The sequence below is a fragment of the Zalophus californianus genome, chromosome 4, assembly GCF_009762305.2.
Source record: "Zalophus californianus isolate mZalCal1 chromosome 4, mZalCal1.pri.v2, whole genome shotgun sequence".
NCBI lineage: Eukaryota > Metazoa > Chordata > Mammalia > Carnivora > Otariidae > Zalophus > Zalophus californianus.
Genome location: NC_045598.1, coordinates 17,500,131 through 17,516,275, shown reverse-complemented (window position 1 = coordinate 17,516,275; position 16,145 = coordinate 17,500,131). Strand labels below are relative to the sequence as shown.

At 51.9% G+C, this 16,145-nt stretch overlaps 1 long non-coding RNA gene across 1 annotated transcript; it reads right to left on the bottom strand.

Annotated features, from left to right (window-relative positions):
* Window positions 1–4,445: 4,445 nt before the first annotated feature.
* LOC113914361 lies at window positions 4,446–15,480 on the bottom strand. The gene is made up of 3 exons (XR_003517447.1): window positions 15,365–15,480; window positions 14,686–14,759; window positions 4,446–4,646 (listed from the first exon to the last, which is right to left on the bottom strand). It is a non-coding gene; the product is annotated as an uncharacterized LOC113914361 (long non-coding RNA).
* Window positions 15,481–16,145: the final 665 nt, after the last annotated feature.

Here is a 16,145-nt window from a genome sequence, read left to right as displayed (position 1 = left end):
TTAGGAAAACAATTTGGCAGCTGTTGTAAAGCTAACCATGTCTTGATGACCCATGATTTAAATCTTAGGCATGTTGCTTAAAGAAACTCAGGTGTGTCTGCACCAAGAGACATGTCTGAGAACCATCATGGCAGCAAAAAACAAGAAACACCCTACATGCCCATTGACTAGAGAGTGGTTGGAGTAGCTGAGGTCCATGTAGACGATGGAGTACTAGACAGCAGAGAAAATGAATGAATGACAGCTGAAATGCAAAGTCATATATTTAGAAACATAGTGACACGTGAAAAAATCAACCCAAGGAGAAATGCCTGTGCATTGTACTTTTTATATAAAGGTAAAAAAGCAAACAAAACAACATGTTGTATAGGATCCATCCCCATATGGTGACACTATTTTTTTCAAAGCAAGTGAACGGTGACCACAAAATTCCGTACTGTGTTGACTTCTGGAGGGAGGCAGGGAACAGAACTGGGAGGCACACAGGGGGCCTCAATGGTGCTGGTGAAGTTCTAGTTCCTAAGGTGGGGCAGTGGGTCCACAGATGCTTGTACTCATAAACCAGACATTCAACACACATTTTTTTGTACTCATCAAATATTACATAGTAACAAAAATTGAGAACTTCCGTAGTTCCCAGAGTTGTTATAAGGATCAAATGGGAATGTGGATAAAGTTGTTCATTCATGCCACAAGCAACCACCGTATGCCAGGCACCCTCTTAGATACAAGGGAAGATACAAAAAGAGAGAACATGATCCAGTTGGGGAGAGGTGGCTCAAGACAGAGCAGTGAAGAGGACCAGCTCTTTGGAACCAGAGAGACCTGGGTATGAATCCCAGCTCTGCTACTGACTAGTTGTGTAATCTGGGACAAGTTACCCAACCTCTCTCTTCCTCAGTTTTCTCATCCGTAAATCAGGAATCACACTCTTGGCAATGCTAGGAGGCTCAGTTAAAGCTCTAAAGTTAACTGGCTCGCCATGGTACTGAGCACTGAGCAAGAACTCAATAAAGGTCCCTGTTTGTATGAAGTGCTGAGGAGTTATCGTGGAGAGGAGCATTTCACTCTGCCCAGGTGAGCACTGAATGGGAGGAGAAGTTTGCATTGAATACTGATGGCTCCGAGGGGTCACTGAAGGTTGGAAGTAAGGCAGAGACAGGATTTGTGTCTCAGAAAGATCCATCTGGCTAAAGTGAGGGGCAAGACCAGAGCCAGGAAGTCTGTTTAAGAGGCTGTTAAAATAATCCAGGTGAGAGATTAAGGAGTCCTGAACTAGCAGGTCTGGAGTGCACAAGGACAGGAGGAGTGGAAAGGACAGATTCTAGAATAATTGGGAAGGTAAAACTGATTGGACCGGAAGATTATGTGTGGGGGCAAAGGAGACAAATCACCTGGGACAATATCCAGGTGTGATACCCGGAGACAGGAACCCAGAAGGACAAGCAGGTTAGAGGGGAGAGCAAGATGATGCATTCAGAGTTGGTTGAGTTGATTTGGGGTATGTGTGGGGGGTCACTAAGTGGAGATGCTAGGAGGTGCTGCATTTACACCCTGGGCGCTCAGGCAGAGCTCAGCTTGGAGAAGGTAACTGGGAGTGGGTGAAGTTGTCCAGGAAGGGTATGGAGGGCACGCAGTAGTGCGAGGTGCTCATGATCCCAGGGGCAGGCGGAGGAGGAGCTGGGGAGACAGCAAAAGAGCTGACGGCGAGGTGGGAGCACGATAGGAAGGTGGGGGTTTTCCTGAAGCTGAGGAAGGTGAGAGCTTGAAGGAGAATGATGTGGCCCACCCCAAAGTCAGAGGTCGAAGAGTCGCACCGAAGAAGCCACCAGATCTAGCCATCAGGGGTTGTCAGTGCCCTGGGCAGGAACATTTTCCCAGCACGGTAGGACTCAACTTTGGAGAAGCTTTTCTTTCCCAGTGTACCTAGAGTGAATTATGGCCTTTCCAATGTTCCCTCTAGAGCTCCCGTTCACCCTGCCCACCCCCTAGATCCTCAGCATATTAGCTCAGTGTTTATTCCTGGTGGGACTATAAACTTCAGGAACCACCACCAGAAATCCTGCTAAGCATTTTATCTCATTTGAGCCTGTTTCAGTCCAAGAAGTCTGTATTATTTTCATACCCCCTAACAGATGAGCAAACAGAGGCCCTGCGGTCAGGGACTTACTTGTCCAATACCGGGGATAGGATCCATCCCCAACTTGTGGGTGGTAGTCAAGAAAAACAAACCCAGGACACGTGAACCTACGACATCTGAACTGCGTGGTTCTCAAACTTGAGCCCACATACAAATCACCAGAGATTGGTATGAATTCGCAGACTCTTGGGCCCTAACTGCAGAGATTCTGAATCAGTAGGTGCAAAGCAGTGTCTGGGGACCTGTTTGGTGAACCAGCACCCCAGGTGATTCTCCTGCAGGTGACGGAGGGCCACTCTGGGGGCAACTTTAACCCAATCGTGCACCGCACACACGGTGGAATTTCAGGCAGCAGAGTGGTCCTGGACCCTGAAGCTACTGGTTTCTGGCCATCGGTTAGGGGCCCTGGCTGCAGCTGGGAGCTGGGCCGGGGCTGGGGGAGGCAGAGGGTGGTAATAAAGAAACAACAGGAAGCTCAGCTTTTATTAGCGCTGGGTAGTCGCAGCTGCAGGTGAGTAATCTGATTTCTGCGGCGTCCTGTTTTCTCTGCTGCCTGGCGGTTCCTCGACACCCACTCACCTGCCACCAGCCACGGGGGAAAGGGCGGGCGGGAGGATGGGCGTGGGGCGCCACCCGCCCGGGTCCCTCGCCCGCGCCCACGCGGGCACAGCCGCCGCGCCGCGGCCACGGGCGCACACCTGGTGCGCTCGGGGCGGGAAGCGGGGCTCGCGCGGCGGCGGGGAGGTGGCGCGCACGCGCACTCGCGGCCCCGTCGCCCCCCGCCCGCGCCCCTCTCGCGCCAGCTGCGCTCCGGCCCCCCCCCCCCGCCCTTGGGGGAGTTGGTAGGCTTGGTGCCCTCCGGGCGTCGGGCTGGTGAGACTGGGAAAGAGATGTGGAAGTAAATGCTGGACCAATACCCAGGCATCAGGAAGACCCTAAGAGAGGCAAGTCTCAACTGCTCTGGGCCTCAGTTTCCTCATTTGTAAAAGGAGAACGATGAACCCTTCATCATGAGCCCGTAATGCTAGCGAAGCGCCTAGAACACTCGTGCACAATAAGGGCAGAAGCTGTCATCGTGGCCATTAATGTTGCTGTTGGCCCCATCCGGAAACCGCATTCTCTCTTCTTATCCAGGGATGCTGGCCTTCCGTGCTTTGCAGCCCACATCTAGGAAATCGGGAGGTTGGGGAGGGCTTGGATCAGGAAAGTCCGAGGCGGTTTGAGAGAGTCAGGGACTTGCCCAAGACTGGGGATTGGTTCCATCCTTAACTGAATCAAGTTTCCCATTGTGAAATGGGGTTAATAACACCTTCCCTGACAATCCATAGAGATGTGAAGACCAAATGAGAAACCCAGAAACACTTGGTAAACGATAAAGTGCTGTCCACGTGAAAAGAACTGAAATTATTGTTTTTTTTCCAGGTGCCTCTTTGTCCTAAAGGGTCAAGGAGTAATCAGGACCAGACTAGATTTAGCCAGTGAGTTTTCAAGGAGCGCCTTGAGAAGGGCCACTTGGCATTCATCTCCTCTGGCTGAGCGCACTGCATCCTGCCTCATCGGCCCAGGGGTGGAGAGGGAGATCCTACCCTCATGCGGTTTATGGTCCAGTCAGCCAAGAGGCAAAGGTGTCGGGGGAGCTCTGAGGGTGGGGGGAGTGGACCCCCCTGAGGGGGTAGGTGATACAGGGAGGAGGACTTCTCAGAGGAGTCAGTCTTGAGGAATGGTTGTAGTTCAGGTAGGGAGAAGGGGAGGCACATTCCAAGCACAGACAGTGCCAGGAGAAAAGTCTGGGGACAATGAAGTACGTAGCGTGTTCAGGGAAGGGCATGAAATGTCTGAAATGCAGGGTGGGAAGAAGAGAGGGGTGCAGGATGATGATAATTGGGCAGGGCTCCATAGGGAGCTTGACTTTGTCCTGACGTTGATGGGGAGCCTTGCAGGGTTCAAAGCGGGGGAGCCATGTGGTCAGGTGTGGGTTCTAGAGAGATCACTGTGGTAACAGGTACGGAGGATGGGTAAAAAGAAGAGGAAAGAGGACAGTTTGAAGCTGCTGCAGTGAGTTGGAAGTGGCGTGAACCAAGGTAATGGAACTTTCTTTTTTTTTAAGATTTTATTTATTTATTTGACAGAGAGAGACAGCAAGAGAGGGAACACAAGCGGGGGAGTGGGAGAGGGAGAAGCAGGCTCCCCGCAGAGCAGGGAGCCCTATGTGGGGCTCGATGCCAGGACCCCGGGATCATGACCTGAGCCGAAGGCAGACGCTTCACGACTGAGCCACCCAGGCGCCCCGTAAAGGAACTTTCTGAAACAGAACAGCAGGACTTATGGTAGAACAATTTGAGGGAGAGAAGGTAAGGACAACTGGATTTTCTGTCTCTGGAACCCAGGAAAGGAGCAGGGGGAGGTTGCCTTCTGGGTACATGTCAGACATCCATTTCTGCAAGAGCCATCTGCCCCAGACCCCCAGATGTGGGAGGAGATAAGCTCTGACATTACCAATGGGAGGCTAGAGAGAGAGAAGAGAATATTGTATTAGGAATCTTTGGTTGTAAGTGACCCAAACTCTATTTGAACCAGGTTAAGGGGGAAAATTTTTTTAAAGGAAAAGGAGAGATTGAGAATGTAGTGGCTCCTTCACCTTGGAGTTTCAAAGGGTGTGTCAACTTCAGGCACTGCTGGATCCAGGGTTCCTAATAGTGTCTGTGTTATTTCCCCACCATCTCATCGGTCAGTTCTGTTGGTTTCTGCCTATCTTGAAGAATAGGCCTTCTTCTGTCCCATGGCAGACAGACCATCTCCAGTCCCAGGAAGGATGCTCACATGTTTACATTCTGTCAGCTCACACTTCAGAAGGAAGGGTCAGTGGTCCCTACTAGCTGTATCGATGGTCCCAGGAAGGGCTCTGATTGACCCAGCCAGCATCACATGCCCCAGCCCAGTCACTGTACCAAGGAGAATGTGGCACTGTGGTTGGCTTCCTTGCCCTTCCCAGCATGTGGGACCCCGAGATGGACCCCCATTAGCCCACGTGGACAGGAAATGAGAGGGGTTGGAAATATGCCAGACAGGTACAATAAGCTGGCGTATATCCCTGGCAGGTACATCCCTGCCTTGATTCAGTCCAAGGCTTGGAGGGGGGACCTCGGAGGACACCAACATCTATGAGATGGACAGAACTTGAGAAGGAGACCGAGGAGTATGCGAGAGGTTCTGGGTCTCCCAGGGTCTTCTCTGTCTCTTCCAGGGAAGTTCTGCAAGGAGTGAACGGGCAGAGGCAAATCCTGGAAGGGGTGACAGGCTCCTACTGTTCTGGGCTCCACCCAGCCACCCTCACCTGGGTGGAAAGGCTGTGGGCCCTGCTTCAGCCAATATAGGTGCTCCCCACTCCTCCAGCAGAGCCTATTTCCTTATCTGTGAAATGGTGATTCCAACAGAACACCCACCCCAGAGGGAGACTGAGAGTATGAGGAAGATGGCGCCGGGAAATTCTTATCTCAATGCCTGACACGTAGTAAGTGCTCAATAAATGGGAGCTGTGTACAGTGCTGGTGGAAGAAACTGGAGCAGTAATAGCACCCAGATTCCTGCTGGCATATAGGGTGGAAAGTACAGCCAGAAAATTCAGCACCACTGAGGCATCATTCATTCATTCATTCATTCATTCATTTGTTGACCAATCCTTAACTGAGTACCTGCCGTATAGCAGTCCCTATGTCAGACGTGGCAGATGTCAAGAAGGCTAGAGCACAGGAGTCTGAGGTAGTGTGGGATAGAGACGTGGTGGCCGATAGTTTTGACCTAAGGTGATAAGCACCATAGGGACTGGGCTGTGGGAGCTCAGAGAAACTCAGTCCTATGGAGGCACCCGGGCAGCCCCCTAAGAAGTCAGAATTTGAGCTGGGTGAAGACAGAGCTGACATTGCAAGTGTGCTCACAGTGGGTCAGGTACTGGGGGTGCCAAGCCTATGAGGTAGGGACTGTTGTCCCTGTTACATGGATGAGGGCCTGGGGGCCCAGAGAGGGTAGGCAGCTTGCTCAGGGTCACCATGCTTGTAAGTGGGGGCACTGGGGCTGGCTAGGGGCCTGATCCCCCTGGATGAGTTTAACAGGTGGAGAGAAGAGAGACAGGATGGCAGGCAGAGGGAAAAAGACAGTGTGACCCAGCCATCTGGGATGGGCTTGGGGAGCCAGGATTCCCACACAGGGAAAGGCCACACCTCTGAGAGTGTGGGGCAGGGGCAGTAGGACAAGCACAAGATGGGAGCTGTGACCTCCAGCAAGTCTGGTGCCTCCTGGAACCTAACTCTCCTTATCAGTAAAATGGGGATAAGGAAGTCTGTTATCTTCATCCTCATTTCACAGATGAGAAAGCAGATTAGATCAAGGCCATCTGGCTGCAGGGCCCCCACGCTGAGCCACAACACCGTGGTTCTGTTGGAGCAGATGAGATGTGGGAGTTCACTGCCAACCCTCCTCTCTGTATCAAGGGTAGCCATGGAGTGCACCCCAAGGGAAGTGGGGAGCCTCCACAGGAGAAGCCCTCAGAGGAGCCCAGGAGACAGTCCTGTGCTCTTATACAGAAATCCAATCTCTTAAGACCCTTAGAGACAATATCATGCGTGCACCGGCGGGACGGTGCTTGTAACTCGCAAATAGAGAAACTGAGCCCAGAAAGAGGGAAGTGACTTGTCCAAGGCCACACAACCAGCTGGTAGTAGAGATCCATCTAGAATGCAGGTTGCCTGACACCTGGCCCTGCTCTCTTTCTCTATTCCAAAATCCACTCCTCACAAATGACCTCTCCCCTGCCTCTACGCCAGCAATCTCTGCCGGTGCCGAATGTTTAGTGTGGACCAGGCATTTCATCTGTCTTTATGTCTGGTCCTCCAAACTACCCTAGAAACTACCCTATCCCGGGTAGCCACGGGGGCTGGAAATAGAGAGATAATGCATGGTTTACTGATAGTACATTACAAAACATGTAAAGTACTAATCTGTCCAGACTCTGCCATCCTAGAAGTGATACAATCCCATTTTATGGAAGAGAGAACTGAGGCTAGAGATGTGACAAGTCTGCCTCGGGGGCTCACAGCTAGGAAACGACAGGGTGAGGGTTAGCGTGTGGTCATTTCTGACTCCAAAGCTGGAGTGTCCTGTCTGCACCCCGAGCAGCTGTCAGGTAAGGGATGAGCAGACCTGCCAAGGGAGGTGAGGAGTGCAGGCTGGAGGCTCTGATCCCCGGTCACCAGGAAGGTAACGGTTCTTATAGTGGCTCAACGAAGAGTCCTTGAAGTCAGGCTCCCTGGGTTTGAGTCTTGTTCTGCCATTTCTGCCCTCAGGCAAACCACTGGTCCTCTCTGAGCCTCAATTTCCTCATCTGTAAAATGGAGATGCTAATGACGTTGTCTGCCTCGGTGAGTTGCTGGAGGGTTAAATTAGTACGTGGCACACCGCGAAGGCAGTGGAAATCTGGCCTCTTGTTTGCTGGCATCCTGTATGTATGGCATTTGGTAGTGGTGTTCTGTCCCGTCTACCATTAATGGTGTTTTCACAGCCCTTGTGTGTTCTGGAGCTGGCCACCTGGACTCCGCCACGTGCTAGCTGTGTGGTCTAAAGCTTAGAGGGAGATTGAAGGTCAGGCTCCTGGAGTTTAAGCCCCGGGTTGCTCATTGCATGGCCTTGCATATCATTTTGTATTCATAATTTCATATTATTTTTCTTAAAGGGGTTTCCCAATATCGTCTAGACTCTACTACCGTCCTGCAGAATGTGGATCCACTCCTGTGTATGCAGCGTACCTGGCCTCTCCGGTGCTTCGGTTTTCTCATCTGTTAAGTGGATAGAGAGTTATTGTGCTGATTGGATGCAGTCATATGTGTAGAATGCTTTAAAAGTGACTGGCACGTAGTCAATGCCCTATAGCTGTTGGCTTCTCAAGTGAATCTCCAGCTAGTAAATATGCTAAGTGCTGGTAAATGTGCGACATGGTTTCCATTGGTCATGTTCTTTAATTACGTTTAATTGTCACAACCACCCTACCCATTTTATAGGTGAGAAAACAGAGGCTCAGAGAGGCGAGGTCACAGAGCTTGGAAGCCAAGTGGGTCTGATGACAGAGCCATGCCCCTAACCTTTGCCCTGATACTTCCCTGTTTATGAGGGGCCACCTGGCAGCCGGACCTGGAAGACTTAGGTCACACTGCAGGCAGGCACCTGCCCCTTGCAGGGAGTCCGTGAGACCCCTGTCGGGGAAGAGGCCCCCCCCCAAGTCTAGCTGGGCCTCGGGCTCTGCCACACCTAGTACCCTTGTCCCTCCTGCCCCCCCTAGAGCTTCCTCTTGAGCCCCTGTCACCAGAGGCCCTGGCCCAGGTGGGGCGGGGGCCAACGGGTGACAATGACCGATTTAGAAAGTAAAGTTGCTTCTCAAACAAATAAGAAAGAAGAGGAAAGAAAGAAATGGCCTGCCCGCTTCCTGCCCTACTCTCTCTCCCAGCACCTGGGGCCCAGCTGTGAGCTTTTCACTGCGTGTTTGTTCATCCTGCCTCGAGGAGCTTCTTCTTAAAGCTCCAGGCCCCCTCCACATGGGCGGAGGGATGTTCATGGAGCCAATGGAAATAAGCACCCTCCATGATTGCTGCATTGTCACTGTCTAGAGGATTGTTCTGGACAACAATACCAATAATCATAACAATCTGGGTTTCCTGCACTTGGCAGAGGGGGGGTTATCGGCTTAGACTTGGGTGTGGCCGTCCTGGCTGTGATTTCTGAGGTGTGAAGGCCCGGGCAGGTCATTATGTCTCTCTGGGCCTCAGTTTCCTTGCCTGCAGAGTGGGGATAGGGGAGGGCTGACGGAGACAAGCATGAGCACCCAACACACAGTGCATGGCCGGGTGGCAGCTCCTCGATCAGTCACTAAAGCCGGGGTCACCCAGGAGCACAATTTTAAGAGCCTCCCCGGACGTGGTGGGAGAGCGCAGTGGAATGGGAGGTGGAGTGAATGCCTGGCACGTTCTAGCCTCTGTTGTAAGGGTTTTATGCACAATTGCTCATTCCATCCTTACCACACCACATGGAGTAGATACTCTTGTCCCTGTTTTACAGATGAGATCAAGACACCAAAAAGTGACCTGTCCAAGGTCACTGCATCTGGTAGGTGCAGAGCCAGGATGAACCCAGCCTGTCCGGATCCAAAACCAGTGCTCTTAGCTGCATCCATGGCCCTCAGGGCAGCTGTGGCTGCACTGGATCTGCTTTGTCGGGTCACCACGGACAAGCCATTTCCTTCTCCGACTCAGTTCTTGATCTACAAACCGAGCAGCCCGTAACACCGGCCTACAAGACATTATACAGTCCTAAGGGAGAGGCGTGGTCAGATTTAGTGACCATGCAGGGAAAGACCTTGAGTGAACATACCACAGGCTCTGGAAGCTGCCCGTGGCCATCACTCCCGCAATTATTATTAGTTTGACAGCCACAGGCGAGAGCCAGCCTAGAGGATGCTGAGGGCCCTGCCCAGCTCTGAAAATCTAAATCCTGTGGTTGCAGCTGGGGAGTAACTCCAGGAGGCACCTGGTGAGAGGTGGCTCCACCCGTTGGGGCTAAATAAATCCCCAAGGCTGCCACCAGGCAATCTGCCAGTCACCTGCCCTAATTAATGGTAAAGTCACCAACCCTGCTTCTCTGCGTCCCTTCCATCCCCCACGAGCTGTGTGGCCCTGGAGAGATGGCTCAACCTCTCTGAGACAGGAAAAGGACATGACCTTGCAGAGTTTTGATGCATTAGAGATAATGTAGACAAAGTGCTCAGCACAGTGCGTGCCACGTAGCTGAGAAGAGATGATGAGAACCTGAGCCCGGGGCCAAGCTGCGTCCCATTCCTGCGCCATTTCCTGTTGTGTGCCCTTGGGCGAGTTCCTTGGACTCTCTGAGCCTGGAAAACGGAGGAGCCCTGCACCTGGCATACAGCAGTTGTTTACCTAAAGATTGTGCTTGGGTGACCATTTTTTGCACTTTATAAGGATGTCCAGAGGCCCTGAAAGATCCTGGGGGCATAGTGTTCCCTCCAGTGCCGGATTTCTCTGTCTGCCCCTCTGGAACTCCCCAAGGCCCTTCTCCATCCTGTTCTGTGCCCTGATAGGTGAATTTTGTGGGTGACATCAATGGCCTCCTTGGCCCTTTGGCTTCTGGTTGGGCAGGGCAGGACAGGAGGGCAGAGGGCATGCAGGAGGGCTCCCCGAGCCCTTCCTGCAGGGTGGCCACGGCTTGGCCGTGTCCCTCACCCAAGGGCTCTGGCCCCTGCAGGCGGCCCCTTGCGTGCATACATCTCTGGCCCTGGGTCTGGGTAACTTCTCCCTCTCCATCCTTCGGGCTAGAGGTGGTAACAGCTCCCCGTTGTTGCCAACCCTAGGACACTGCACCATCCCTCTTGGTAGCCCTGAATCCTGACCACATCTTTGTTAATAGTCTCCTAATTAAACTCTCTTCAAACAACTCCACTTGAGTGCACCATCTGTTTCCTGCCAAGGCCCCGATCATGGTTTTAGCGTGACATGTATCCTGTTGTATTCGTCAAGGACTCCAGGTACGATAGAATAATAAAAATCCACACTGTTCTCCCATATACATATTTATCCTCTTGAGTAACTTGTGCTGAGTATCTGCTGTGTGCCAGGCTCTGTACAGGGAGCTGGGAGCAGAGATGACCACGATCTAGCTCCTGACCCCCAGGAGCTTCCAGACTAGCTGGGAGACAGACACCTCAAGAGACAACCATAGTATTTGCCAAAAGCCATTATAGGAGCATGTATAAACCCTGAGGTTCAGCAGAGAAGGAACAGTCATGCTCCGGGGGAGACTGGGAAGGCTGCGAAACAGAGGGACTTTTGAGTGGCAGCATTAAAAGATTGTTAATAACATATTTTATTTAACCAAATATTTCAAAATATTACCAATGTATAATATCATCAATTAGAAGTGATACAAAAATTCTTAAGGATTTTTGCATTTTTTCCCAAGACTTCAAAATCCAGTGTTGATTTTACACCTAGGGCACGTCTCCATTCAGCCAGACCCCGTTTCAGGTGCTCAGGAGGCACAGGTGGCTGGCCTTGAGTGGCATCTCATTGAGCGGCAGGGATCAGGGTCTGCTGAGCCTCACAACAGATCTGCGAGCCAAATGGTACTGTTTCTCCCACTTTACAGATAAGGAAGCAGACTCAGGAGTTGGGTCACTTGCCCGAGGTCACACTTCCTGATGGGGCATGATTTGAACCCACATCTCTGTGGTTCCAAAGCCTGTCTGTTCCTGCTGCCCTGTTCTGCCTCGGGGCCAATCCCTGTTCCCTAGAGTGAAGCAGCTGACAGGGGCTGAGAAGATAAAACTTCAACTGATGTCCTCTGACCCCGAATCCTGTAATGTTTCTACATCAGTTAATTCTATGGGACAGATTGGGGGAAGGTAACAACCCTCCAAACTGGGTTCTGACCCCTGTTCATCTAGGGTCTCTGAGGATAGGGCAGCCAAAGAGAACTGGGGACTGCTGGTACATTGTACAATTCTCTTTTGGGGGGAGTTGTGAATGGGTGGAAGGCCCGGGCTGCACCAGAGGGGAGGTCTGCCATGGTAATGGACTAGGTATGCTGGACAGCAAGTCACCTCGGTGTCTTCACCTACACCACACTCAGCAGTCCCTTCCCAGCCGAAGACACTGGATTGTCCAGAAATACCCACTCCTGAGCCTAGTGGCGTACTTGGAGTTCACAGTGAATTAGTCACAGTCATTTTCACACTGATACAGGGGAATTTAGTTGGGATGATAAAGGTTAAGGCCTTCTGATGGGCAGCTTACCCAGGCTCTCATGTGCAGAGTCCTGGGAGGATTCTTAGACCCATATCCATGCTTTGGAGGAGAACCCAGAGTCATGGAATAATGGCTTAGAAGAAACGGGAGTTCCCTGGCAAGTCCAGACTATGTGTCTGGTGACTGCAGAGATGCGTGTGATACTAAAATTCGTGATCGGGGGCGCCTGGGTGGCTCAGGCGTTAAGCATCTGCCTCCGGCTCGGGTCATGATCCCAGGGTCCTGGGATTGAGCCCCGCATCGGGCTCCCTGCTCCGCGGGAAGCCTGCTTCTCCCTCTCCCACTCCCCCTGCTTGTGTTCCCTCTCTCACTGTGTCTCTCTGTCAAATAAATAAAATCTTAAAATAAATAAATAAATAAAAATAAAATTCGTGATTGGTAGCTGAGTATTCACCCACCTATTCGCTGTTGTCCACTGTCCACCTGCCTATAGAATCAATCATCCATCCAACCATCCATCCGTCCCCTGTCCACCTGTCCACTCCTCCAGCAACCATCTCTCGATTCCCTCGTTCTTTCCTCCACCCATTCACTCATTTCTCCCCATCCTGTCCTCCACCGGGTCCTGTGCTGGGCGCTGAGTGTGCAACAATGGGTAAGACTCAGATCTTCATTCAAACCCAGTGAGGGAGACTGACACTTCGTCTAAGCGAGGGAGGCCAGTGTGGTGATGGATGGTTCTCGGAGGTGCAGTGGGAGCTTGGAAGAGGAGCTGCCCAGATGTCCCTGAGAGTGTCAGAGAAGGCTTCCTGAGGAAGGGACACCCGAGCTAGTCTTGAAAGAGGCACAGGGGCTTGTGAAGCCAGAAGGCAGCCTGGCTGATGAGTTGGGCAGTGATGCAGGGTGGCCAGTGACACAACAGAACCCGCAACAGAAGCTGGTGGGAGGAAATGAAGGAAGACTGGCCCACCTCCAGGATCTCACCCCAGGGTTTCCAGAGTGGCTTAAAAATGGTGACAGGGCGCCTGGGTGGCTCAGATGGTTAAGCGTCTACCTTTGGCTCAGGTCATGATCCCAGGGTCCTGGGATTGAGTCCCGCATCGGGCTCCCTGCTCCTTGGGAGCCTGCTTCTCCCTCTGCTTCCCTCTCTCTCTCTCTCTCCCTCTGTCTCTCATGAATAAATAAATAAAATATTTTTAAAAAATGGTGACAACTCAGGGGCACCCGGCTGGCTCAGTTGGTGGAGCGTGTGACTCTTGGTCTCAGGGTTGTGAGCTCGAGCCCCAACGTTGGGTGTAGAGATTATTTAACAATAAAATCTTAAAAAAAAAGAAAAGAAAAGAAATGGTGACAACTCAGAAGTCTGCATCAGCCTTCCCCAGCCATGCCGTCACTTAGCACAGCACAAGGTCTGAGATTTCAGAGCTGGAAGACCTAGAGAGCATCAGAGTTAGTCCTGCTGTTGTAAATCAGGGAAACTGAGGCCTCGAGAGGAGAAAGGACATGCCAAGTCACAGAGTCGGGGGTGAGGAGGCGAGCTGAGGTCTCTAACTCCCATGCCCGTGTTGTTTGGCTAGAGTCTAGGCCCCCTCCCCCATCCTCAGCAACATTGGAGGCCAAACGCTTGCAACCCCTCAGTGCCTGGCACGGTGCTGGGCCTGGAGATGGGGACCTTCCATGTTGCCCCTGCACTCCTGCCCTGTCCCCACAAACAACCAGATTGGTAGAGCTTATTCATGCTCTATCCATTGTCCCATGTAATTCCCACAGCAGTCCCAGAGGACTGGCATTACTACTCCCTTTTACAGAAAAGGAGGCTCAGAGAGGGGAAGAGGTTTGCCCAGAGTCACACAGCTCAAACACAGCGGAGCCAGCATCCTGACTCCCCGTCCTGTACCTGATCCGAGACACCAGGCGACACCTCACATAGCTTTGAATATTCTGGCCCCAGACTGACTCTGTGCCACGGAAGTCAGGGGCTGTGGACAGTTCAGCAGGGACACGGACGTGAGGGAAGGACCCCGAAAAGGAACCCCCAGAGATTGTTTTCACCTGGAACCTGCTCTACCCCGCCCAGCAATGGAAAATGTGTGTCAGAGGAAGCTGCTGGTTGAGGATGGGGTAGGTATGCGTGGGTGACAGCATTTGGAGGGGCACCACGGGGCGGGCAGGATGTGCTGGGGGTGGGGGGCAAGGTTGGGGTGCTGGAGCAGGTTGCAGGTTTCTGCCCCCCGCCCGCTGCCTTTTTCTTTCTGGCTCTCACTTTCTTTCTCATGCTCTCAGAGCTAACAGTGCAACTTTCACTTCCAGGCAGACGGGCAGACTGTCCTGTGAAAGCCGTCCCCATGCTCTACCTTCCAGATCTCCTTGGTCAATTCTCTGCTCAATAGTTCAGTCAACAAGCATTTATAGAGCACCGGCTGTGTGCTCAGATGCAGGGATGCAGGATGGCCCCTTCCCGGAGAAGTACATAATCTCGTGGAGACAGAAATATGACAAGACAGGTACAATACCTGGATGACACAATCCAGTGAGGGCAGTGGGAGTAGCGGGCAGAGAGACCTTCTGGAACACAGTACACCAAGCATGAGGGAGGTAATAGTAACTGCTCTTCCATGTGCCAGATTAAAAGGCTAAGCCCTTTAAAGTCTTTTATACCCATCCATCCTCAACTCTGTGAGATAGGAGCTGCTAGTATTCCCATTTTACAGGTGAGAAAGTTGAGGCATTGGGATAAAAACTTACCCAAGGTGTCACTGCTAGACTCTAGGAAATGGGGGAACCAGGATTCAAATCCAGGCAGTCTGCTCTTCACCGCCCTACCGAAGAGAGGGAAGAGGGAACAGGTGTTGGGAGCAATAAGAGGGAGGGCCCCCCCAAGGAGGTGGTGTATCGGCATTAATAGTGGAGGGCAAAGTGCTGAGAAGAGAGGCTGGGGAGCATTCAGGGTCCAGGCAAGGAGTCCCTCCAAGCATCACGTGGGGAACTGGGGAGTTGTGGACAAGTTTTGAACAAAAGAGTGACATGGGCATGTCTATTCTAGAAAGGGACCCCCTGGGTGCCTGGGTAGCTCAGTTGGTTAAGCGACTGCCTTCGGCTCAGGTCATGATCCTGGAGTCCCGGGATCGAGTCCCACGTCGGGCTCCCTGCTCAGCAGGGAGTCTGCTTCTCCCTCTGACCCTCCTCCCTCTCGTGCTATCTCTCATTCTCTCTCTCTCAAATAAATAAATAAAATCTTAAAAAAAGGGGACCCCCCCCTTTAAAGTGGTGATCGGTGCGAGCAATGGACAAAAGTTAAATGTGATTTGTTTCAATGTGTTATTAGTTTCCTAAGGCTACTGTAACAAGGTACCACAAAGCCAGGGTTAAGGGAACAGAAATGTGTTCTCTCTGTGTTCTGGACGTTAGAGGATTGAAAACAAACCTCATTGGGGTCATGTTGTCTAAGACTCTGGGTAGAGTCCTTTCTTGCCTCGACCCAGCTTCTGGGGGTGGCCACGGATCCTTGACATTTCTTGGTTTTTAGCCGCATCACTCCCGTCTCTGCCTCTGTCTACAGTGGTGTTTCCCCTGTGCAGCTCCCTTTTCTTAGAAGGACACCAGTCCTATTGGACTAAGAGACAACCCCACTCCCCTATGACCTCATCTTAACTAATTATATCTGCAACAACTCTATTCCCAAATAAGGTCTCCCATTCTGAAGTCCTGGGAGTCAGGACTTCAACATATCTTTTGGGGGGGACAAAATTCAACCCCTAACAGATGCCATTAAAGTGCTTGTCCTATAGATGAATCTCAAATCTGAAAAAAAAACGGCTCCATAGATCTCATGTCTCAGTTTGAGATTCAGGAGATCTGGCCTCAGCATATTTGTCCCCCACACTAATACTTTGCCCTAGTGAGTACTAAATAAATGTTTGAGAAATACTTGACTTGTGGTCCCCTAAGGCTCTCAGGTCTGTCCTTAACAAGTTAGAGAAATAGACTAAAAGTCCCCAGAGAACAAAGTCAAGCCGCCCTCTGTCCCAGATTCCTTAGGCAGCTGTTCCACTGACCTGGGCACCCCCTGCCCCCCTGCCTGGGCACCCGCATGGGGAAATAGCCGGTCATGAGAAGGATGGAGAGGAGAGGCCTCAGCTCCCTCCCTCTCTGGATTAAGTAAACCCGCTGTGCTCAGTCCTCTCCCTTGCTTCCCTATCCAGACA